This window comes from Terrapene carolina, unplaced genomic scaffold (assembly GCF_002925995.2).
Source record: "Terrapene carolina triunguis isolate 2854851 unplaced genomic scaffold, T_m_triunguis-2.0 Scaffold131, whole genome shotgun sequence".
NCBI classification, from domain to species: domain Eukaryota; kingdom Metazoa; phylum Chordata; order Testudines; family Emydidae; genus Terrapene; species Terrapene triunguis.
The window spans coordinates 34465766-34490507 of record NW_020664482.1 but is presented as its reverse complement, the minus strand read 5'-3'; positions in this window follow the sequence as shown (position 1 = coordinate 34490507).

The window sequence follows — 24742 nt, the reverse complement described above, 5'->3', positions numbered from 1 at the left end:
ATATAATATAATATAATATAATATAATATAATATAATATAATATAATTAATAAATAATGAATAGCATGTCCCTTTATTGTACTTGTGTAGCTAGCTTAGCCTGTCACAGTAGTTATACTTAGTCATTCTTAGCATCCTATTCAAAGTCATACTGAGTCTTTTTGGATGTTTTGTCTGTCTTTGCTGATGTATAAAATTGGTATTATAAAGCCTGAGTAACATCATGTATCATTTGACCTGAGTTGCCATCTGTTGGTGTACTGACTCCTGAACCCACTTATGCGCTACACAACAAAAAATCATAAACCTCCTAACATTATGGGTCCAGTCTTTCATATTTACATGGTCAAAGTCAGTCAATACCTTGAGTATATGCAGGAAATGCTGTTTCTGGCCTTACATGCATACAAAGATTATGTGTCTAATTACTAATTGTCCCATCACTGCTTTTGCCTCCACCCTACTGATTTCCTTATATGCTACTGTTTTGTCTGCATATGCCATGCAACATTGATCAAACTGACATTCTCCTTCATACATACCTATTCCACCCACCTCTTACTTGCCTTTTTTAATTCTTTGCCATTGCAAGCATGACACATTCATAGCCCTATACAACTTCTTCTTCCAAAGATAAAAGAACAGAGAATAAAGGGAGAAAGCATTCAACTTCAATAAGATTATGGTACCTTTTGAAAAGAGAGGGCTTTAACCTTTGCATTCTGCCCAACAATCCGCCTCTCGTTAAACACATGTTCTGATGTTCCTTGCAATGCTTGAGTTCTTGCTCAGTGAATGTGACTGCAACATTCTCTTGCACAATTAGCCTACTCTTTACTAATTGCCTTGTAAATAAATGCTTTGGGTCACTTGGATTGCAAAAAGATTTCTATAGAAGCAAAGACTATGCCACTCATGTAATTCACATTTGTGAATTTGTACTTTCTTTTGTAAAACTGGTCTACAATTTTTGAGAAGTCGTCTGCTTCAGAGATAAAATGTGCTATTTATTATGTAGTTTGATGTGCTGAATTCAAATATGACAATTAAAACAACTGATTGGCTACTGTTTCTAAGATATTTAAGTTTTTACATTTTATGTCTATGTATATTGTGTAGATAGTAGAGTTTTAATCATAAATTGTAAACCTAGGTCTTTCATGTGTTTATGGTTGCTTTACATGATAATATTTCACCTGTCCTGTTTATGTAACACTTTAAAAATCAGCAAAAGGGTTATATAAATACAATTTATTATGAAACAAAAGGCAAAAAACTATTATGTACATAGTTTAGTCCTATTCAGTGTCTACTCGGCGCTTCTTGGCTTGTCTCTTGTATTCATTAAATGGAGCATCTCTTGTCACTGTCCAGCAATAGTCTGCAAGCATTGATGGGCTCCATTTGCCCTGATAGCGTTTCTCCATTGTTGCAATGTCCTGGTGAAATCGCTAGCCGTGCTCGTCGCTCACTGCTCCGCAGTTCGGTGGAAAAAAATCTAGATGAGAGTGCAAAAAATGTATCTTTAGTGACATGTTGCAACCAAGGCTTTTGTATGCCTTGAGGAGGTTTTTCACCAACAACCTGTAGTTGTCTGCCTGGTTGTTTCCGAGAAAATTTATTGCCACTAACTGGAAGGCTTTCCATGCCGTCTTTTCCTTGCCACGCAGTGCATGGTCAAATGCATCATCTCAAAGAAGTTCACGAATCTGAGGACCAACAAAGACACCTTCCTTTATCTTAGCTTCACTTAACCTTGGAAATTTTCCACGGAGGTACTTGAAAGCTGCTTGTGTTTTGTCAATGGCCTTGACAAAGTTCCTCATCAGACCCAGCTTGATGTGTAAGGATGGTAACAAAATCTTCCTTGATTCAACAAGTGGTGGATGCTGAACACTTTTCCTCCCAGGCTCCAATGACTGTTGGAGTGGCCAATCTTTCTTGATCTAGTGGGAATCTCTTGCACGACTATCCCATTTGCAGAGAAAACAGCAGTACTTTGTGTATCCAGTCTGCAGACCAAGCAAGAGAGCAACAACCTTCAAATGGCCACAAAGCTGCCACTGATGTTGGTCATAGTTTATGCACCTCAAAAGTTGTTTCATGTTGTCATAGGTTTCCTTCATATGGACTGCATGACCAACTGGAATTGATGGCAAAACATTGCCATTATGCAGTAAAACAGCTGTAAGACTCATCTTCGATGAATCAATGAACAGTCTCCACTCATCTGGATCATGAACGATGTTGAGGGCTGCCATCACACCATCGATGTTGTTGCAGGCTACAAGATCACCTTCCATGAAGAAGAATGGGACAAGATCCTTTTGACGATCACGGAACATGGAAACCCTAACATCCCCTGCCAGGAGATTCCACTGCTGTAGTCTGGAGCCCAACAGCTCTGCCTTACTCTTGGGTAGTTCCAAATCCCTGACAAGGTCATTCAGTTCACCTTGTGTTATGAGGTGTGGGTCAGAGGAGGAGGATGGGAGAAAATGTGGGTCCTGTGACATTGATGGTTCAGGACCAGAAATTTCATCCTCTTCCTCTTCCTCGTCTGACTCAAGTGAGATGATACTGGTGCATCAGGAATCGGCAGTCCTTCTCCGTGGGGTAGTGGACCTATAGCTGATGAAATGTTTGGATAATGCACAGTCCACTTTTTCTTCTTTGACACACCTTTCCCAACTGGAGGCACCATGCAGAAGTAACAATTACTGGTATGATCTGTTGGCTCTCTCCAAATCATTGGCACTGCAAAAGGCATAGATTTCCTTTTCTTGTTCAACCACTGGCGAAGATTTGTTGCACAAGTGTTGCAGCATATGTGTGGGGCCCACCTCTTGTCCTGATCTCCAATTTTGCAGCCAAAATAAAGGTGATAGGCTTTCTTAACCATAGTGCTTATACTGTGCTTTTGTGATGCAAAAGTCACTTCACCACAAACATAGCAGAAATTATCTGCACTGTTCACACAAGTACGAGGCATCTCTGCTCACTTTGGCTAAACAGAAATGTGTCCCTTTGCAAAATCAAACACTGACAAATAAGAGAGCACGACACTGTATGATTTCTAGAGCTGATATAGGGCAATTTGTTCAGCAGAGTGATGTAAGCTTCATTATGATTGCATCATCCATGACTTCTAGGAATAACATGATGCAATTCATATCATGTATGATGCAATACCAGCTTCAGATTGCAACATTCATTGTTTTGCCTAAAAAGCAAGTACTGTCCAAACCCAGTCATAGATTTATTCATAGATCCAGTCAAAGATGTATTTTAGTCATTTCTGGTTTAAATGGAGATCCCTTCCCTTTATAACTCACTTATCCTCCGCCATTCCCAAGTCAAGGGTCGTATATACTGACCCAATAGCATATCTTGAAAACTAGAGCCAATCAACAATTTTAAGCATCATTTTCGTTCTCAGTGACCCAGAATTAGTAAAGTTTGACTACATTTATTTCAGAAGCATTTTGGCTGTAGAACAGTGTAATTGGGTGAAAAGGAGCTCCCTAGGATAAACATTTGTAAAATTGCAATGTACAGATTCAAACCACTTGTACCTCCTTATTACAGAGTTTCGCTCTGTAGAAAGTTAAAGGCTGGAAAAATGGTCTAGGTGTGACCCAGAAAGATGACACAATCCTAGACCGGAATGATTACACACCCCAAATAGCACACTTATGCAATTGTTGCCATTTAAAGTCACTATTTACCAATCAATAGGTCATCACATTTGTAAGCATAGAATAATACTGAAGTATTTGTAATTTGTTAAATTATTTTTAATGGCAGCCACTGTAGCTTTTTGTAGTTGGAGAAAAGAAAACTATGCAAAAACAGAGAATTCTGGTAGTGTGTTTTAAGAAACCCTATTGCTTTTCAGGAAGCTACAGTAAGGAACTCAGAATAAACATTCTGGTTATTCTGTCTGTACCCCTAACTTTGCGCTACCTGGGGCTGCGCACCTAGTTTAATCTATTAATTGCTTGTGTCATTTTATCCCTTGGTGAAATGAGTGCAATGTTTGTCCCATCGATGCAGAGGGTTAATTAAAATAAGTTATTCTACCTTGAGATGCTTCAATAAAACTATACTTTTAGTATGATGTAAAGGATGTTTTAGTGTTCTGTAGTTTCTTTGAAAACATAGTGAATAATACAATAACCTCTAAGAAATCAATTACCTTCACAACATTTCTTCTGCACAAATAGATTTTATTTTTGTGAACACACTTAATATATGACACTAAATAGGATTAATGCATTGACCAGAATGTTAAATTACTGCTGTAGTTATCCAACATTTAATGTTTTTTCCCATCATTTCACATGTTCTAATAATAAAAAAAGAAAACCTCTAAGTAACTCTACATACTCCATTCAATTAGTTTGGTCAGAAGGTAATAAAGATACTTCATTTAATTATATTATTATTTTATGGAATAATTAAAATGGCAATATTAGCAGTAAATTGATATTTTAAAAGTGTCATTTTAATAAAAAGAGGGACTAATTTGACCAACAATGGGATTTTGTTAAATTTGTTTCTGGCTTCACATTTTTCAATTATCTCATTCATAATTTTTTTAAATAGGACATTGCATTTAAGTGTGGTCCAGTATTAGATTTATTGCTTTGATAATATATATCTTAAATTGTCACAAGATTAATTGTAGGGCTAATAGATAGCTGCTGACTCCAGCAGTAATCCATATAGTTTTAATTCCCTGATTTAATTTGTTAACTCATTCATATAATTAATACACAAATTTATTACTTAGAGGCTGCTGTAATAACAGCCTTGAAGGCTCAAATCTTCTACTGATATAGAGTTGAGGAACAATTACTGCATGAGCAGTAACAGTGCAATTTCCACAACCTGTATCAGCACTCACGTGCAGTGGGACCTTTGCCTTTTGTGTTAAGGTATATCAGGCTCCATGCTCTTCCAGTCCTTGATATCTTCGCTGAGACTCCAAATAAAGGCGCTTGTGAAATAGTGCATAGGGAAAACAGTGTTATTTTTTTAATGGACAGTCCGGAGTCTGCAGTGTAGGAATAATTAGTAAGGCCATTCCTCGCTCTAGGGATTGAGTGATAGGAACCAGAATGAGGTGAAAGAAAAGGGAGTAGAAGCCTGGCAGGCTGTAGTGGACAAACCAGTCAGGCTACAGTGGGTGGCAGTTGCCCTCTGAAATACCAGAAGACAAGCCTAACCCGATTCAAAGGCTTGGGTGTGGACCTAAGGGTATGTCTACACTGCAATTAAAAACCCACGGCCGGCCTGTGCCAGCTGACTTGAACTCGGGCTAAAGGGCTATTTAACGGCAGTGTAGATGTTTGGGCCCGGGCTGCAGCCCAAGCTCTGGGACCCTCCTACCTCTATGGTCCCTCTTTGGCAGCTTTCTGGCTACCCTGTGCTGCTTGAAGAGCTGGAATGGGATGTGAGGCTCTGTCCTTCTGTGTTCTCTCGCAAAATGTTTTTAAAACATCCACTTTCTCAATCTCATATTTTTCAAAGTGGCTAGAATGGGGACACACTTCATCTGAGGCACATTTGCTAAACCTAACAATAACCCATTTTCCTGCTCGTTATTTCTGTAATAGGAAACGATGGCTGTAGCAACATAGCATTCAGTTGCAGTAATCCTTTCTGCATGTGTTACTGGTGCTGTATTATCAGCCATTAATGTGTAGTCACTCTGGCATTTTCATCAATCGTATTCTTCATCACTAAGGTCTACTCAGCTAATACAGCTATGCTCACTATAAATGGAAAGGAAAGAATTTATTTTAATTAGTACTTTTCCAGGTGATGCAGTATCAATAAATACTTATTTTTATTAATTTGTTCATTACTTGAGAGCACTATCCCCCTTTGTGGGAACATACATCAGCCACTGGATTGTTCATTAACTATTTCCTTTGATTGACTTCAGCTCCTTGTTTATAGTGTTAGCCTAAACCTTACCAGTCAATCATCTCTGCTGATAGGATGACAGACTCTAATGAATAAGAAGAGGGAAATCAAAAAGATTTCAAGGTGATCAGGTGACCATTTCTGGTGAAAACCTTCATGCAAGCACCTCTTATGATTAGTTGTTTCAAGAGTTTTGCTTTCTCTTAACATTCCTACCACCTTAAAACCTTCTCTTTAGATTAAGTTTTGAGGTTTTTATCCTTCCCATTATTTATAAGCTTGGGGTATATCTTCTTATCCTTTGCACCTTCTAACTGGGTGTTCAATGGTTGTCGTGAGCAAAGTGTTTAGTCACAGAATTTGATTCTTCTTCCAACAGAGATTTTAGAAGATCATATTGTTGAAGGATTGTGCCCATGGTGATATTGCAGAGTAGATTGACAACTTCTTTTGTTGGTTAGGTTTTTGAAGGACACAGCTGGGTGCCAGGGGAGATCAATTTTGTTTTTTTAACAAAACTCACCCTACAATGAAATAAAGTAGTGGCTCTAGTAAAGACAGCTTTCTTCCTGAATATTAGTCTGTGAAAGATAATGGTAGTTAAGAGCAGTGATTATCAACCAGGGTATGCATACCCTTGGGGGTATGCAGAGGTCTTCCAGGGGGTACATCTAAATATTTTCCCAACTTTACAACAGGCTACATAAAAAGCACTAGCGAAATCAGTACAAACTAAAATTTCATACAGACAATGACTTGTTTATACTGCTCTATATACAATACACTGAAATGTAAATACAGTATTTATATTTCAATTGATTTATAATTATATGGTCAAAATGAGACAGTAAGCAATTTTTCAGAAACAGTGTGGTGACACTTTTGAATTTTATGTCTGATTTTGTAAGCAAGTAGTTTTTAAGTGAGGTGAAACGTGGGGTACACAAGTCAAGGGGAGGCCTCCTGATTCATACTGAGAAAGTAGGGCAATCGGTTAGTTATCTTAGGTGCCTGTACATGAACTCAAGAAGCCTCAAACAAGCAGGAAGAATTGGAAGTCCTGGCACAGTCAAGGAACTATGATGTGATTGGAATAACAGAGACTTGATGGGGTAACTCACATGACCGGAGCACTGTCATGCATGGGTATAAACTGTTCAGGAAAGAGAAGCCAGGGAGAAAAGGTGGAGGAGTTGCACTGTATGTAAGAGAGCAGTATGGTTGTTCAGAGCTCCAGTATGAAACTGGAGAAAAGCCTGTTGGGAGTCTTTGGGTTAAGTTTAGAGGCGAGAGCAACAAGGGTGGTGTTGTGGTGGGTGTCTTCTATAGACCACCAGACCAGTAGGATGAGATAGATGGGGTTTTCTTCGGACAACTAACAGAAGTTTCCAGATCATAGGCCCTGGTTCTCATGGGGGACTTCAATCACCCTGACATCTGCTGGGAGAGCAATATAGCAGTGCACAGACAATACAGGAAGATTTTGGAGAGTGCCAGGGACAACTTCTTGGTGCAAGTGCTGGAAGAACCAACTAGGGGCCATACTCCTCTTGACCTGCTGCTCAAAAACAGGGAAGAATTGGTAGGGGAAGTAGAAATGGGTGGCAACCTGGACAGCAGTGAGCATGAGATGGTCAAGTTCAGGATCCTAACAAAAGAAAGAAAGGAGAGCAGCAGAATATGGAATTCAGAAAAGCAGACTTTGACTCCCTCGGGGAAGTGATGGTCAGGATCCCCTGGGAGGCTAATATGAGGGGGAAAGGAGCCCAGGAGAGCTGGCTGTATTTTAAAGAAGTCTTATTGAGGGCACAGGAACAAACCATCCCGAAGTGCAGAAAGAATAGCAAATATGGCAGGCGACCAGCTTGGCTTAACAGTGAAATCTTCGGTGAGCTTAAACACAAAAAAGGAAGCTTACAAGAAGTGGAAACTTGGACAAACGACTAGGGAGGAGTATAAAAATATTGCTCGAGCATGCAGGGGTGTAATCAGGAAGGCCAAAGCACATCTGGAGTTGCAGCTAACAAGGAGTAAGTTAACAAGTTAAGAGTAACAAGAAGGATTTCTAGAGGTATGTTAGCAACAACAAGAAGGTCAGGTAAAGTGTGGGACCCTTACTGAATGGAGGAGGCAAGCTAGTGACAGATGATGTGGAAAAAGCTGAAGTACTCAATGCTTTTTTTGCCTCAGTCTTCACAGACAAGGTCAGTTCCCAGACTGCTGCACCTTGACTTTAGCAAAGCTTTTGATACGGTCTCCCACAGTATTCTTGCCAGCAAGTTAAAGAAGTATAGATTGGATGAATGGACTACATAGTGGAGAGAAAGCTGGCTAGATCGTCGGGCTCAACGGGTAGTGATCAATGGCTTGATGTCTAGTTGACAGCCGGTCTCAAGCGGAGTGTCCTCCGGGTTGGTCCTGGGGCTGGTTTTGTTCAACATCTTTATTAATGATCTGGATGATGGGATGGATTGCACCCTCAGGAAGTTCACGGATGACACTAAGCTGGGGGAAGAGGCAGATACGCTGGAGGGTAGGGATAGGGTCCACAGTAACCTAGACAAATTGGAGGATTGGGCCAAAAGAAATCTGATGAGGTTCAACAAGGACATGTACAGAGTCCTGAATTTAGGATGGAAAAATCCCATCCACTGTTACAGGCTGGGGACCGACTGGCTAAGCGGCAGTTCTGCACAAAAGGACCTGGGGATTACTGTGGATGAGAAGCTGGATATGAGTCAACAATGTGCCCTTGTTGCCAAGAAGGCTAACTGCATATTGGGCTGCATTAGTAGGAACATTGCCAGCAGATTGAGGGAAGTGATTATTCCCCTTTATTTGGCACCAGTGAGGCCACATCTGGACTATTGGTCCAGTTTTCAGCCCCCCACTACAGAAAGGATGTGGACAAATTGGAGAGAGTCCAGCAGAGGGCAATGGAAATTATTAGAGGGCTGGGGAACATGACTTATGAGGAGAAGCTGAGAGAACTGGGCTTATTTAGTCTGAAGAAGAGAGGAGTGAGGGGGGATTTGATAGCAGCCTTCAACTACCTGAAGGAGGGTTCCAAAGGGGCTGGAGCTCAGCTGTTCTCAGTGGTGACAGATAACAGAACAAGAAGTAATGGTCTCAAGTTGCAGTGGAGGAGGTGTAGGTTGGATATTAGGAAAAACTCTTTCACTAGGAGGGTGGTAAAGCACTGGAATGGGTTACCTAGGGAGGTGGTGGAATCTCCATCATTAGAGGTTTTTAAGGCCCAGCTTGGCAAAGCCCTGGCTGGGATGATTTAGTTGGGGTTGGTCCTGCTTTGAGCAGAAGGTTGGACTAGATGACCTCCTGAGGTCTCTTCCAAACCTAATCTTCTTTGATTCTGTGAAATCAGACTCCTAAAGGGGTACAGTAGTCTGGAAAGGTTGGGAGCCACTGGGTTAGAGTAGTTCTTCAGGAGAAACACTATGGAACAGGTTTACACCTGCTGTTATGGGATGGTTCTAAGCACAGTGTGTTTAGTACTTGAAGGAAGAAACTATTCACATACTATTCAATGCCCTCAGCTTGGTGCTACTAAGGGGAGTTTAGCCCCCTTAAGTGCAACATTGACTTGCACAGTTAGAATACTCTGTACTCAAGTGACTTGTAAAGAAATGCTTCAAGCTGGGGGTGTGATTCCCAGGTCAAGGAGACATATCCACACAAGCTCCGATGGAGGTAGCATGCTAAAAATACAGTGTTACCCACAGTAGTGTGAAAGTAGGAGGTGCTAGCTGCCCAAGTATGATCCTGTCAGAAACGCTAGTATAGATGTACCCTTAGCTGGAGAATAGTTGATCATGATGCAGGTATCTTGAGGTTAGCGGAATAAAGAAATGGGAGGATCCCTCCATTTCTTGTCCTCCCTGCTCCCCCCCGCAAAAAAAGTTGGTATAATATGCTGTATTTAGGCCACCATATTGTAATCTGAGAACCCAAGCATCACTCAGTCATTCTGCTGCACAGGCCATTAGTGGGGAATAGATTTCTGGTGCCCAACACATAAACGGCATTAACCTGATACTTGTATGTGCATTACAATTAGAAAGGAAATGCTGATTTTTGAAATTAAAAACACAACAAACACAAAATATCCAACCCACCTCACGTCTAACCCACAATTAAAGGAAACACTTTGGAAAATGAGCCATCAGTTACACAGGACTGAATTTTGTAAAAATCGTTCTAGACCCCCCAAATTCAAATTGTGACAGTAAATCTCATCTTTTTAGTTGAACATGATCAATAGAGAAGAAATATTTTCCCTGACAACACTTACTGTTGCCAAACACTTACTATTGCCAAAGAAATCTCCATTTGTGTATATTCCCTATTTCAGTGGTTCTCAACCTGGGGTCCAAGGCCCCCTGAGGGGCTGCGAGCAGGCTTCAGGGGATCCGCCAAGCAGGGCCAGACTCACTGGGGCCCAAGTCAGAAAGCTGAAGTACCACCGCATGGGTCTGAAGCCTGCGGCTCTGAGCCTTGTCACCCAGGTTTGAAGCCAAAGCCTGAGCAATGTAACTTCATGGGGGCTCCCTGTGGTGTGGAAGCCCAGGCAATTGTCCTGTTTGCTAACACCTAATGCCAGCCTTGGCTTTTATATGCAGAAAAACAGTTGCTGTGGTACACATGGGTCCTGGAGTTTTTATAGCATGTTGAGGGGGCCTCAGAAAGAAAAAGGTTGAGAACATCTGCACTATTTTATAAAGATAGCCTGAGGAAAATGTTTCAGTTGCCCTTTTAAATTTTGTCTGTAAAATATGTGCAGGCACAACCTACATCTGTTGTGTGATTTATACATGCAGAATAGATAAAGGACTCATGAGTAAGGCTTCGGTTTAGTCACAGGTATTTTTAGTAAAAGTCATGGACAGGTCACGGGCAATAAACAAAAATTCATGGCCTGTGACCTGTCCATGAGTTTTACTAAAAATACCAGTGACTAAATCTTGGGGCAGGGGGGCACGCTGCTGCTGAGGGAGGGGGACGCCCTGGGCTGGGGGCACCCGGGGCCAGCGGCACCGCAGCCGGGGGCCGCAGACCATGGCTGCTCTGGCTGGCTGCCCGGGAACCGCTGACTGGGGCTGCGGACCACGGCTGCTGCGGCCGACCGGCCGCCCCGGGACCACTGCTGGGGCCAGCAGAATGCAGCTGCTCTGGCCACCTTGGGACTGCTGCCTGGGGCCTTGGACCACGGCTGCCCTGGGGCCACTGCCGAGGGCCGCCCGAGCAGCAGTTGGTGTGGCTGGCCCTGGGGCCACTCTAGCAGCGGCTGGTGTGGCTGGCCCCGGAGTCAGCTGTTTGGGCGGCCCTGGAGTCAGCCACACTGGCTGCCACAGAAGACATGGAGGTTGCAGAAAGTCACAGAATCCGTGACTTCCATGACCTCCATAACAGACACGGAGCCCTACTCCGTTTTACTGTCTTGAAGCAGAAGCTGATCAAAGATTTCCCCCTGTGTGTATTCCTGTGAAACACTGACATTTCCTTTACTTTGATTTTGCTCCCTCTGTTTTCATCTTCCACACAAGAGATCATGAGACTTCAGGGGCTAACCTATCAGTTTTAGTAGAAATCTTGGATTGCTGGCTGAGTTTTGTACAGCGCATCTACCTGAAAGCAACTTTCTGTGCCACTGTTACCTTTGCTACAATAATAGTGATGCGAAGTGATACTCATACCAACCAGGAATTAAATGCATCATATTAATGAAAGCCCATGTAGCAAACTGTTTCTGGTTGCATTGATTGTATTCACCCATCCACTCTACCTGAGGAGCAGATCTTAAGCACTCTGTCTTGTGTTTCAGGAATCTGATCAAGTATCAGAGGGTAGCCGTGTTAGTCTGTATCTACAAAAACAACAAGGAGTCTGATGGCACCTTAAAGACTAACAGATTTATTTGGGCATAAGCTTTCGTGGGTAAAAACCTCACTTCTTCAGATGCATAGAGTGAAAGTTACAGATGCAGGCATTATATACTGACACATGGAGAGAAGGGAGTTACTTCGCAAGTGGAGAACCAGTGTTGACAGTTTTTACACAGAGTGGATGTAGTCCACTCCCAATAATAGATGAGGAGGTGTCAATTCCAGGAGAGGAAAAGCTGCTTCTGTAATGAGCCAGCCACTCCCAGTCCCTATTCAAGCCCAGATTAATGGTGTTAAATTTGCAAATGAATTTTAGTTCTGCTGTTTCTCTTTGAAGTCTGTTTCTGAAGTTTTTTTGTTCAATGATAGTGACTTTTAAATCTGTAATAGAATGACCAGGGAGATTGAAGTGTTCACTTACTGGCTTTTGTATGTTACCATTCCTGTTGTCCGGTTTGTGTCCATTTATTCTTTTGCGGAGGGACTGTCCGGTTTGGCCAATGTACATGGCAGAGGGGCATTGCTGGCACATGATGGCATATATAACATTAGTAGATGTGCAGGTGAATGAGCCCTTGATGGTGTGGCTGATGTGGTTGGGTCCTCTGATGGTGTTGCCAGAGTAGATATGGGGACAGAGTAGGCAACGAGGTTTGCTACAGGGATTGGTTCCTGGGTTGGTGTTTCTGTGGTGTGGTGTGTAGTTGCTGGTGAGTATTTGCTTCAGGTTGGGGGGTTGTCTGTAAGTGAGGACTGGCCTGCCTCCCAAGGTCTGTGAGAGTGAGGGATCATTTTCCAGGATAGATTGTAGATCGTGGATAATGCGCTGGAGAGGTTTTAGCTGAGGTTGATGGTGGGGTGGAAATTGTTGAAGTCCAGGTGGAATTCTTCAAGGGCCTCCTTTCCGTGGGTCCATATGATGAAGATGTCATCAATGTAGCGCAAGTAGAGGAGGGGCACTAGGGAACGAGAGCTGAGGAAGCGTTGTTCTAAGTCAGCCATAAAAATGTTGGCATACCCCACCATCAACCTCAGCCTGGACCAGTCCACACAAGAGATCCACTTCCTGGACACTACAGTGCAAATAAGTGATGGTCACATAAACACCACCCTATACCGGAAACCTACTGACCGCTATACGTACCTACATGCCTCCAGCTTCCATCCAAGACACATCACACGATCTATTGTCTACAGCCAAGCCCTAAGATACAACCGAATTTGCTCCAACCCCTCAGACAGAGACAAACACCTACAAGATCTTTATCAAGCATTCGTAAAACTACAATACCCACCTGGAGAAGTGAGGAAACAGATTGACAGAGCAAGACGGGTACCCAGGAATCACCTACTACAGGACAGGCCCAACAAGGACAATAACAGAACAGAACACCACTGGCCATCACATGCAGCCCCCAGCATTGAACAAAAATGGCTGGCTCATTACAGAAGCAGCTTTTCCTCTCCTGGAATTGACACCTCCTCATCTATTATTGGGAGTGGACGACATCCACCCTGATTGAATTGGCCCTGTCAACACTGGTTCTCCACTTGCGAAGTAACTCCCTTCTCTCCATGTGTCAGTATATAATGCCTGCATCTGTAACTTTCACTCTATGCATCTGAAGAAGTGAGGTTTTTACCCACGAAAGCTTATGCCCAAATAAATCTGTTAATCTTTAAGGTGCCACAAGACTCCTTGTTGTTTTTCAGGAATCTGAGTCATCCAGTATTTACTATAAGCCCCTGACTGAGCATAGCGTTTGGGGTTTGCTTAACTTTAAGCCTGTGAGTAAGCTTTTGCTTAAATGCTTTATGGTTCAGACCTATCAGAACAGAGCCATTCAGTGTCCAGTTTAAAATTAAGGACTAAAACATACTTATAAATAAGGTACAGAATAGGATATCTGAGTTGGTGTAACTAGTGGCTTTTGGTTGACAGGCTCTGTGTGTCAAAACAGGACATTTCTTCCAAAATTTTTTACAATGATGCAATGCAGGCTCTGTATACAGTATCTGTCCATTTAATTTTTAATGTTAAAACATCTTCACCTTGAACCATCATGTGCCCATCCACTGCTCTCCCCATAATATCTTGATCTCTTTGTTTATATGCCCAGCTGCTGCCTCTATCACTTTCATCTTTATTTATTTGTTTAAGCATTGCTTATAGCCCCCTGACTCTGTTACATCACTTTGTCTTACATACCTTGTAGTAGGATATAGTAGACAGATAACTCTGCTAGTAATACAGTCCTCTGCTCTGCTTCTGGTCCTTCCAGCATTGGCATCAGATATCTATGATGCCATCATAAAAGGGTTGTTCTTCAAACTTCTCAAAGTCAATTATCATTCTTTACCATCTTTGAGATGTTTGTTTACATTTCTTTACTGGGAGCTCTTCCTTATATCTATGAAGTATAAGTAAGAGCTCCGTACAGAATGTCATGTTAACATATGTTGGATCATTTAGTTCTCTCTAGTGCTAAAGCAGTAGTGTGCTCCAGCCCACTCTGAAGTCTAAATGTATTGCTACTTCTGCCTTCATCTGGGCTGAAGTATTTGAACACACTGATAGAAATTTCCTGTTCCACTTTGAAAAACTGAGCACCGGGAACATTCATAAGAAAAATGAAGCCCTGTTTTAAGAACAAATGTCCCTGAGTTATTATAGTGCTGCACCTATCAGTGCTACAGATCAAGGTCTGTCAACATGTATGTTGTTCAGTCATATTTTAAAGAGCTCCTCTCTAAGGAGATGATGCATTTTCCCTGATTAATGCCTGTATTCACATTGGTATCAATGGTGCAGCAGGTGGCAGAAGAAGAGGTCATTAGAACCATCACCACAATTGGCAATCCCAGCAGAGAGGTGAAGGACTGAACTGATTAGAGACTCAACTTCCCTTTCATTCTGTAATTGATTCCTCCAAGGTTCAGGCAGTATTCAGGAATATTATATGGCAGCAGCAGGAATATTATGCTGCCATTGCTGTACTGTAACTGCTGTGTGCATGATAGAGATCTTTTTCTTGGCATGCCACTGCAGTCTATTACCACCACACTTACATGAAATATCTATTCTAATTTCTGAGCTGGCTCAAGACCACTTCAAGCACTTAAGGTTCAGTCCATTTCATAGTGAAATTAATGTATAGGCTCCCATTGGCACCAGTAGATACTGGATCAAAAGCCTAGCTGCTAAGGTGATGGACACACTAAAATACCAGAGCTAGTTAGCTAGATTTCTCCTCCCCTCTGGATTTAGCTGGCTCAGACGCTGCAAACATATTCCACTGGTATTTGCAGTGTTGTTGTGGTCATGTTGGTACAAGGATATCAGAAAGACAAGATGGCTCAGGTAGTATCTTTTACTGGATCAACTTTTGATCCTCACTCTTTCTCTGTGTAAGCTCGAAAGTGTGTCTCTTTCACCATCAAAAGTTGATCCAGTAAAAGATATTACCTCACCCACTTATTTCCATAATAATCAACTGAAGTACTTAAAATGCTTAGTAATAATATTAAAATGTGTAATGTGAGAGATACTTCTGCATATCATGTTATTAAACTAAAATGTTAAAGGAACACTTGAATAACTTTGTAAGGACACTTCAGGTTCATGGAATATATGGGGTGTTTAATGTTGACACTGAGGTATATTCATAGAGTTGGATTAAAAAGTTTACATTGTGTCTGTTTCAAGCTAGTTTAGTCTTACTGTCATCCAGTACTAAATTTGCCGGAAAAAGTTTAAACTAGAGGGTGTTATTTTACAATGAAGGTGTTTTTGTTCAACTATTTTTAAAGAGATAATTATAATTAACAATACCATGTTATTGTTTAGAAAGTGGATATAGGAAATAAACTAGTTTGTAAGCACCCTATTTAATTATTTCCTGGACTACCTGGTGAAGAAAGAAACAGAAGGGACTCCTACCACAACATTGCCAAAAATTTAATGCAGCACAGATTCATAGAGGAACGATGAAGAGAACCGCAGAGATAAAATGGATTAAAATATAACAGTGATGCAAAGTGATAAGGATGAAGAAAGGGGCTAAAGTAATAAGATGGATTTAAAAATAAAAATGATACAAACTGACAAGGGAAGCCGATTAAGGACTTCAAGAATAAGATGACTATAACAATAAAAGCGATGGAAGCTGACAAGAAAAGAGAAGGGCGGTTGCAAGAATAAGATAAACAAAAATGGTCTAAACTGCCAAGGGAAAGGAAGTGAGCTGCTAGTCTAAGATCCATTTACAAATAAAAGCATTAAACGTTTAAATGAAAAGATGTCATTTCTATTACCCTGGATGTGACTTGGTTCCAACAATCAATCAAAGTTTTCTCTGCATTTCAGACACTTTTAACTGTTCTTATAGCTAAAAAATAAAACTGGAGTTGTTAAGGGGGGAAAATAGCTAATTTTCCATTCTTTAAGAAATAAAAAAGTTGACAGCCCAGCCCAACCTGGTAATTAAACCCTGAGATTCCTAGAATAATTTGTTTCATACATACTGCCTCCAAAAATTCTCCAAAATGGGAGAATCAAACCTGAGTTCTTGGGTCCTACAATTTCAGCACTGGAGTACTGGGCCAAAAAGCTTCAGGGAAAGATATGGTGAAGAAAAAGTCAGCCCAACTTGTTCTTCTGTGGGTATGTTCTTCCTGCCTGTTTCCTCCTAACTTAATACCTCTACCATTTTGTTGTCCATTTTTCTCTGTATCACATTCTATCTATCAAGTGTAGATGGAACAATGAAGCCATAGATCAAACTAACAGTATATTATGATTAACATAGATCTTCCATGTAAGACTTACATTTTATTGCCCATTTTGCAAATGTTGTTGTGTATTGAAAATGTCCCTTAGTAAAATAATGCTCAGTACTAGAAAAAAGGGTGCAGTTTCAGGGCTGGGGATTTCTAAAACAATATCTTATCACTTAGTGCCCATGTGAGTAGCTAAGTACTTTCTACAAGTGGTGAAAATGAGGAACAGAATCCAAGAGACATTGCCCAGTCACATAGCATTAGTCAGAAGCCTGAGTAGAATTCAGAAGTGCTCAGTTTCAACTCATATTAATCTAGATTGACTTGGCAATTGTTTAGCTGCCAATACACCACCTAGTGAATCAGAAGGCAAAAACTTGTACTTCATGGCTTTCTTCCCCAACCCCCCTTTTCCAAAATCTGTTTCTCTTTAGGGTAATATGATTATATTCATTAGCCATAATTACCATCTAGTTATAATAAAATGAATGCAATTGAAACAAAACCACCCCAACAAAGTCCATGCCATACTGAAAAGGCAGAATAACAGAATGTTAAAGACCAATTACTATCAGCAAAGATCTATCCACCTGTTCAGTGAAGCATAGGATTCTGCATATTGTGGTGATTGATGACATATTGTAGTTAGAAGGTTAGATGATAACAGAAAATAAAATAAATTGTCAAAACAAATAATACTTTAACATATGTTGTCTTTCACACAAAATAGTTTACAGCTATACAAGTGGTCTTGTAAATCATGCAGCAGCAATATATTACTCATAGGCTTGAAGACTGTGCTTGAGCATCAGATTTAACCAGTGATGCCTCATGATCTTTGTAGTGGATTGGCACATTTTAAGACCTTCTGAGTCTCAAGTCTCTCATTGTCTCCATGATATTCAATGCAATATGATCTCCATCTGTCATCCTACAGTGTTCTCTTTCCTGTGAACATTACTTTTAATGAAAGCGCTAAAGAGAGCACAATAAAAGGGTATAGAAACAAATACAGCTAACAAAAGAAAGAAAGAAAGAAAGAAAGAAAGGAAATTAACCAAGAATACAGATTAACAGTAACAGATAACAGGCAGTGTGGGATAGATTCTGATCTCAGTTACTCCAGTGTAAAATATTGCTACTATTTGTGTATTATGTCTATAGCACTATACGTTTAGTGGCCACTCACGGAAATAAAAAAAAAATCACAGCCTATACTCTGAAGAGCTTATATTCTAAATTAGATAAACACGAGAAATGGCACTAGACAAGACATGAGAAAGGAAGAAAGAAATGAGGGTAACAAAGATGCAAAAACTTTGCATGATTGAAGTAAAAAGATCAGGTTTTTCAAGTGGGAGAGAGATTTTTAGCTACAACAAATTAGCAGTAGGAAGGCAAATGTCATGAGGGAACAAGGGGAAGGGCTAGAGTAGTCTAGGCAAGAAAACATAATGTATGAGGATTGTGTACTGTGGCTTGAGAAGAAAGGGCAGAGCTTAATATGGTGTCATCCACCTAAGAAGTGGTGACATAACAGAGAGTACGGTAATTCTTTAAACACAGGTGTTTTAATATACCAGCAGATATTCAAAGTTACACAAAGTTACAAATCCCTCAAAGGTGCTTACTGAGTTGAGTCCTCTTGGTTTCCTAAGGTTTTCTCAACAGTTAATAGACAGCTTCAGACAGTCAAGGTACTGCCTGTATGTCACCAATAGATTATGGTTTCTAAAGTCTTTGGAACATCATTTTCATTCCTGATGCTGCTTTCTTCAGCACTGACTAGGAAATTAGTAGGCAGAATTCTTCTATGTTCTCAGTGGGGTGAGTCTGTTCTACACCAAAGATAAGTCTACTTCTGAGGCACAGATAACTTCTCAATGCTGATGTCTTGGGTTTCGCTCTACTTGTGCTCTTGAACTTGCAGTTACTCTCCTTTCAGGGACTGTTTTAGTTGGCAACATTTCATAAATACTTAATATTTGCTGGTTCAGTATTAAAGTTAAATAGTTTCTGGGTGGACTTTGTATCTGCTCTGTAACTATTTGAGCAATAATACTGACTTTGACATAAAACTGAATGACTTTACACATAGCATAGTGGTATCGACTGTATTTCCATTTCGCAAAGCTTTGAGTTCAGATCTAGCTACCTAGCCCACTTAGTTTTTGGATCTTAACCTTTTTCAGAGTGCTTATCACAGTTGTTTTGAATTCTAATTGCTAAATTAGATAGGTGACTAACTAGAAGTGTCTGATACCTGTTATTGTCTAATGGTTGTTAGGTGGTCTGGGTGAAATGAGTCTTATGTATATCGAAAAATTACCCTTACTATGGTATGGATCCTCAGACTCTCTGCTGAGAATATTAATGAGCATGGAGACTACACTGTCCATTAGTAACCTGGAAATGGTTTCTCAGTTTCAGAATTGATGGCTAGTGTTGATGAGATAATATGTACCTTGGTATGAAGACTTCTCCTTTTCCTATGAAAGGAGCTATTATGAATACAGTGATTGTCTGCCCAGAGTCAATACCCAAAGAGAAGCCAAGAGCAGCTCAGAGTTTTCTCCTGTTCTTGCTTTTTGATCCTTTCAAGTATTATTTTCATAAATTTCATCTATTTTAAATTGAACTGACTTTTCTATAACTGCATCATTTTAATCTCTTTTTTATTTAACAGGTAAACATTAATTCGAGGAAGCTTGCACTGCCCCTTTCATTCTATAAGGGTTCTTCTGTGGATAAAACATAGGACCCACGTCACTAGGTCAATATGTTGGCAGCTTTTTGTTAACAGTTTATACCATCATCATCCCAGTGATGAACATTGCAATGCTTAATACCAAGGGGCAGTAAGATGGGTAATGGCTAGTCTTTCTGCATCAACAAAATGAAAAATTGAAGCTGTTGTCCTTTTGAGATTCTAGTGGAGTGACAGTAAATGTCAGATAAGTAGTTCAAGAGACAGTGACATTGCTTTTAGTTTTAATATAATGTTCCTCCACTGCCAAATAGAGGAACACGCACAATACACACTAAATGAATTTTGACAGAACAAATTGGTTTTCTCTCAGCCATTGATGCTGCATTTTCTCAAAGAAAAGCAACATGGTTGCTCATGGAGGGAAAAATATCAGAACAAGTTAGTATTCTAGGCAGTTGAATATTTTCTGTCCAGCATCTGAGATGTGTTAGTCATAGGTACAGCAGGAATTTGATTATATTTCTCCTGATCTCTTGATCAATGTTGCCCACTGCACAGACAGGCCACTTATCACTGTCTAATATCAGAGCTTTGATACAGATTCACACTGGAAAAACATCTTCAGTATACTAGCTGCCTGCTGGTTTTTCTTTAGCCTGTGTATCTTTAGAGCCCACTTTACTCATGAAAATATATACTCTCTCACACACACAATTACATACACCGGACCCTCACTAGAACCCGCGTCTATATAGCACAAATTTGCACGTGGTCGCGGCCATGGATCCCAAATTTAATTACTTTAATGGCAATTCATTTTAATTTGGTCCCCGCTATAACGCGGTCCCTGCATTAACACGGTACCGCGCATGGATCCCAAATCCTGCGTTCTAGCGAGGGTCCGGTGTATTTTATAGCCTGATTATGGGGTCTCTACAATTTATAAATAGGATTGGAGTCTTTTGTGCTGGGTGTTGTTTTTCTGCATGCACAGTTGAAATTTAAAATTATTTGTAGGGTATATTTCCATCAGCTTCTTTATAGTGTCTCAAGGGTACAACATATAGAAAGAGTCTGGAGATGGCAACAAGGCCAAGATATAGTACTGCCATCCTATCCTTTGAATGCCTCAGGTCTGCCTGAACCTCAAAAATTCCATGAAAGATGAGCAAGCCCCATGTAAAACATAGTATTTCCTATATATTGTGCCTAGCCCTCACAAGAAGTCAGTGGTGCACAATGAACCCAGTTAACACAATACACATGTTTTTTTCAGTATTGCAAAATAATATGGATTTCCAAGTGTCATCAATGGTCATTTCATAAGAAAGAAAGGAAGGAGGGCAGAAATAATCTGACTGTGACTAAACGGGCATGAAATGTGTGTATTAAACAACTTGGTTGAAGTTCAGGCCAACTGAAACTTTGTGGAAGTCACACTTACTCAAGGATTGAATGGAAGGTTCTATGTTCTATGAATATAGCACCTTAAATTTAAAATATTGGCAATAACCCAAAATGAATCCTGATATTAAGGATAATGGGAGTCCATGCTGGTGTCACCAAATATAGTTTTATAATGCTATCTTCCCCATTTTGTGTAAATAGTGTCAGAATTAGGATACTGTGCAGCAAAAAATAAGGCCGTTAGTATAATAGGAAGAAACAAGTAAGATCTGGAATGCTAGTGAAAAGACTATTAGCAGTAAAACAAGCCTGAGAGAGAGTATGTGTGTAAATCAAGAACAGAGAATGGAGAAGAATGTTTACATAGTATAATTGCAGTAGAATCTGTGCCTGAAAATGACTGTGGTTTAAGTAACCTGTTTGCTGGATATCTGATAATAGAAATGCTGAGGTTACCATTTATCTCACTGTTGGAGATTATATGGCTCTAGCAGTGGAAACATGAAGGACATTTAGGAATGTTAGGAGTACATTTACTGCAAACTGAGTGATTATATCATACATCCTTGGCACTGTGCTATATTGTTCGTGAGACTGGAGGGAGAAAGGGCAACCTGAAAGAAATTGATTTCCAAATTCTACCTATCTTAAGAATCTATATGTTGTCCGTCACCGTAGTACCTGAGTGCCTTCCGTGCATAAAATGGATTGGAGAATGGGAAGGTAGAGCACATGATAGAATTTCATCTCAGAAATGGCCTTTTCTTTTTCCTAAATTATCAATGATTGAAAAGATATTTGAAGGGGGAATGATTTGGGAGGTGAAAAAATCGAACAGCTGCTATATGAGCTGTCCATGGTAGCAAAAATTGCAAGACTGATTTTTCCTCCTGCATTAAGTATAATTGGAATCCTGAATAAATTTTTAAACGTAGCTAGATAATATTTTCAGCAAATTACAAATCCCATTCAAATTCAACTATTCACCTATTAAAGGTTTTAGGGTTCCAAATAAATACAAAGTCATCAATTATGACAGCTCAAAGAAAGAATACAGAATTTGGGGGATTTGTAGGGGATTTTGAAAATCAGAATATAAGCATTCCCTGTCAAAAAAGGAAAATGGTACTGGAGAAATATAAAAAAATAGCTCTTTGACTAATCCCAATACGTTATCAGACAATCTATTACCATTTTATGCAGCTTTTGCTTGATATTGCAAGATAATTTTCAAACACATTCTTTGAGCTTACACGACAGTTGAAGTTTGCTGTTGCCTTCAACAAAGCAAAAATGGAAATAGACCAGTGTAACCATCTGCGGTACATTACTCCTTACCTCCCTTATTTTCTGTTCCATTTTTCTTAGAAACACCAAGGTCTCTAGAAATAGCCTTTCGTAGCCAAAAGTAATTAAGGTGGGCTAAAATATTCTGAAGAATAAAGAAATTGAAATGTTTATCAGTTTGGAGAACTCTTCGGTACATGTTTTCAGCAATAACAGGAAAGGGAAAGGAACAGGAAAGTCCTGTTCAGTAACTAAGCTTGTGTGAACAAATGACACTCTAGATGGATATTATATCTAGCCACCCACCATCTGTAGCTTTCCAAGAGCTTTAATAAGCACCACTTGAGCCTCACCACACCGCTGTCAGGCAGGTATGGTATTACACCTACTTTATAAAGGAGTAAACTGAGACATAAGTTGTCATTTGTTCCATGCATTTTTCCTGGGTATTTACTTAGCCCCCTTCCCTGTGTCCCTTAAGCCCTAAAACTGTTGCTGTGTCTAATATGCTGACCCTTTTTTCTCTTTCTTTCTTACCCTTTTCTGTTTTTCCTTCTTATCTCTTATTCTGCTTATGCTCTTCAACTAGCCTGTTTCCTTCTCTTTCCCTTTATTGACATTTTGTATTAATTTAAACGGAATATATGGGCTCAAAGAATCAAAGGGGTTATCAACACCTTGTTACTGTCCAATATTAAACAGTATTAAACAAGATTTGGGGTTTGGTAAACAGTTAATGCATTTGAAATGTGAAATATAAAATAAGGCTTGTATTTTAACAACATTCCTGTTTCCCGTTCTCTTTAGCTGGAGACAGTTTTTAGAGCAAACCCCATCCCCACTCTTTGTCTGATAGTCTTTTAGAGGGTATTACAGATGGTAATAACTGCCCTTTGGGGGAAAACAGAAGTTAATAGAGATGGACTGGAGCTGCCTGTTGTTGCTGTTACTGTTGTTAATGTCCGACCCCGTTTCTTAGAAGACAAAACAATAAAAACACACACAAAAGGGGCAAGAAAATAACAGCAAAGATAGAAAATGCAGCTTTTGTCTCTGGTGATGACTTTCACTAGCAACCTCACTGCTGGAAAAACACAGGCATGGCACCTCATCTTATCAGCCACTCTGAAACCTGGCAAACATGTACCAGCATTGGGCTGTTTAGGGCATTGCTTTTAATTGCCTCTCTGGTCACAGACTTACAGCAGTGTTGTAAAATAAGCAGTCTTGACTGGTTAGGCCAGACATTTATTAGACAGAAGGAAAGTGAGAGAGCTAGGAAAGAGAATAAACAAGATAGGAAAGGAAAAGGACACATGGCAGGGGAGGGGAGACTCTCTCATATCTTAGGTAGTGGTCAGGATTCAGGCAGAGCTGGTGGAGATGGTGATGTCATCTGGTGCTCTCTCTGGCCCAGTCTTGTCAGGACATATCTGAGGACTAGGACAAAGAAGATCCAGGATCCCAGGAGTTGGTGAGGATTGCGGTCAGGATGGAGAAGCTTGCTCCAGTAGCCATTTTTTCTCCTTAAACTCTTTCTTTAAGGACAAAAACGGGAGTGATGGGCAGACTACCATTATTTAGTCAACCAGTTAGGCCTAAATTCCAACACATCTATTTTGGTTCACTGATTTTTGATTTCATACTTCTCTGTTATACCAATCATGAACTTAACAGAGTCCTTGAGTTATGGCAATAGGTCTTTTTGTTTGGACTAATTCAACCTGTCTCACTTTAGTACCCTTTCCAATCAGTGTATATTGTTATAGGTTATTGTGACATCTTATGAACTTCACTCATTTTTAAAGTTGAGCTCACAGTTAGGATAAATTTGTAGATCCAGTTACACAACAGACCTTTCCCCTCCCCCTCCATCTCTTTTGTGCTCCCTCCCTTTGTTGTCTCTACAAGCAAAGATTTATAGACCCTGGGAGAAGACTTAGTAGCAGACCCCTTAACATTTTTTTAAGACTGATGCAGTTTCTTCTCCCACACTTATATAAACTTGTTTTTCTTTCCTTCTCCCGTGCCCCCACCATGGGGGCTCTCAACGAATGTTTCACTCCTTGCTATTACTCCTAGGTGTGGAGGCAGCTGCCTGTGTCAGGACTGTCTGTGCTGCTGTACATACCTGTGCAATTGTGGATTAACTGGATTTACTGCCTGTGACCTTGGCCCCCATGCAGGTCTTAGCCTACTTATGACTCCTCTTTCAGTAGAGTATCTGACTATCTTCCCCTCATTCATCTCTCAGTGTTCCTTTTGTCTCCACAAGTTCCTTCTCTGCTCTTGTCCGTGACATTCTCTGTCATCCTCTTCCACCCACCCATCCATGCAAGACAGAACTGCTCCTTTCACACTGACTATTGCTGTAGACATGGCAAACAGCAGCACCTGTTGAGTGTGACATATAGAAGCAGGTGTGGGAGCATATGTGGCTGCAGCAGCAAAGTGGGGAGAGAACTGGTGGCAGTTGTTTTGAGGGCACATATGCCTCACCTCCTGGTACCTCAGAGCTGGGAAGCCACACCCACAAGTTAGATAACCCTAGTTTACTTGATTTATCCAAGGTGAATTAGTAAATCTGTGGCAGACACAGAAAAGAGAACCCAGCCGTCTCGATACCTGGTCCTGTGCTTGAACCACTCAGGAAAAATCTAACTTCTGTTTCATGTATTATTTCAAATTGCATTTTTTTACTCTTCCATGAGTATGATGCTAAAAA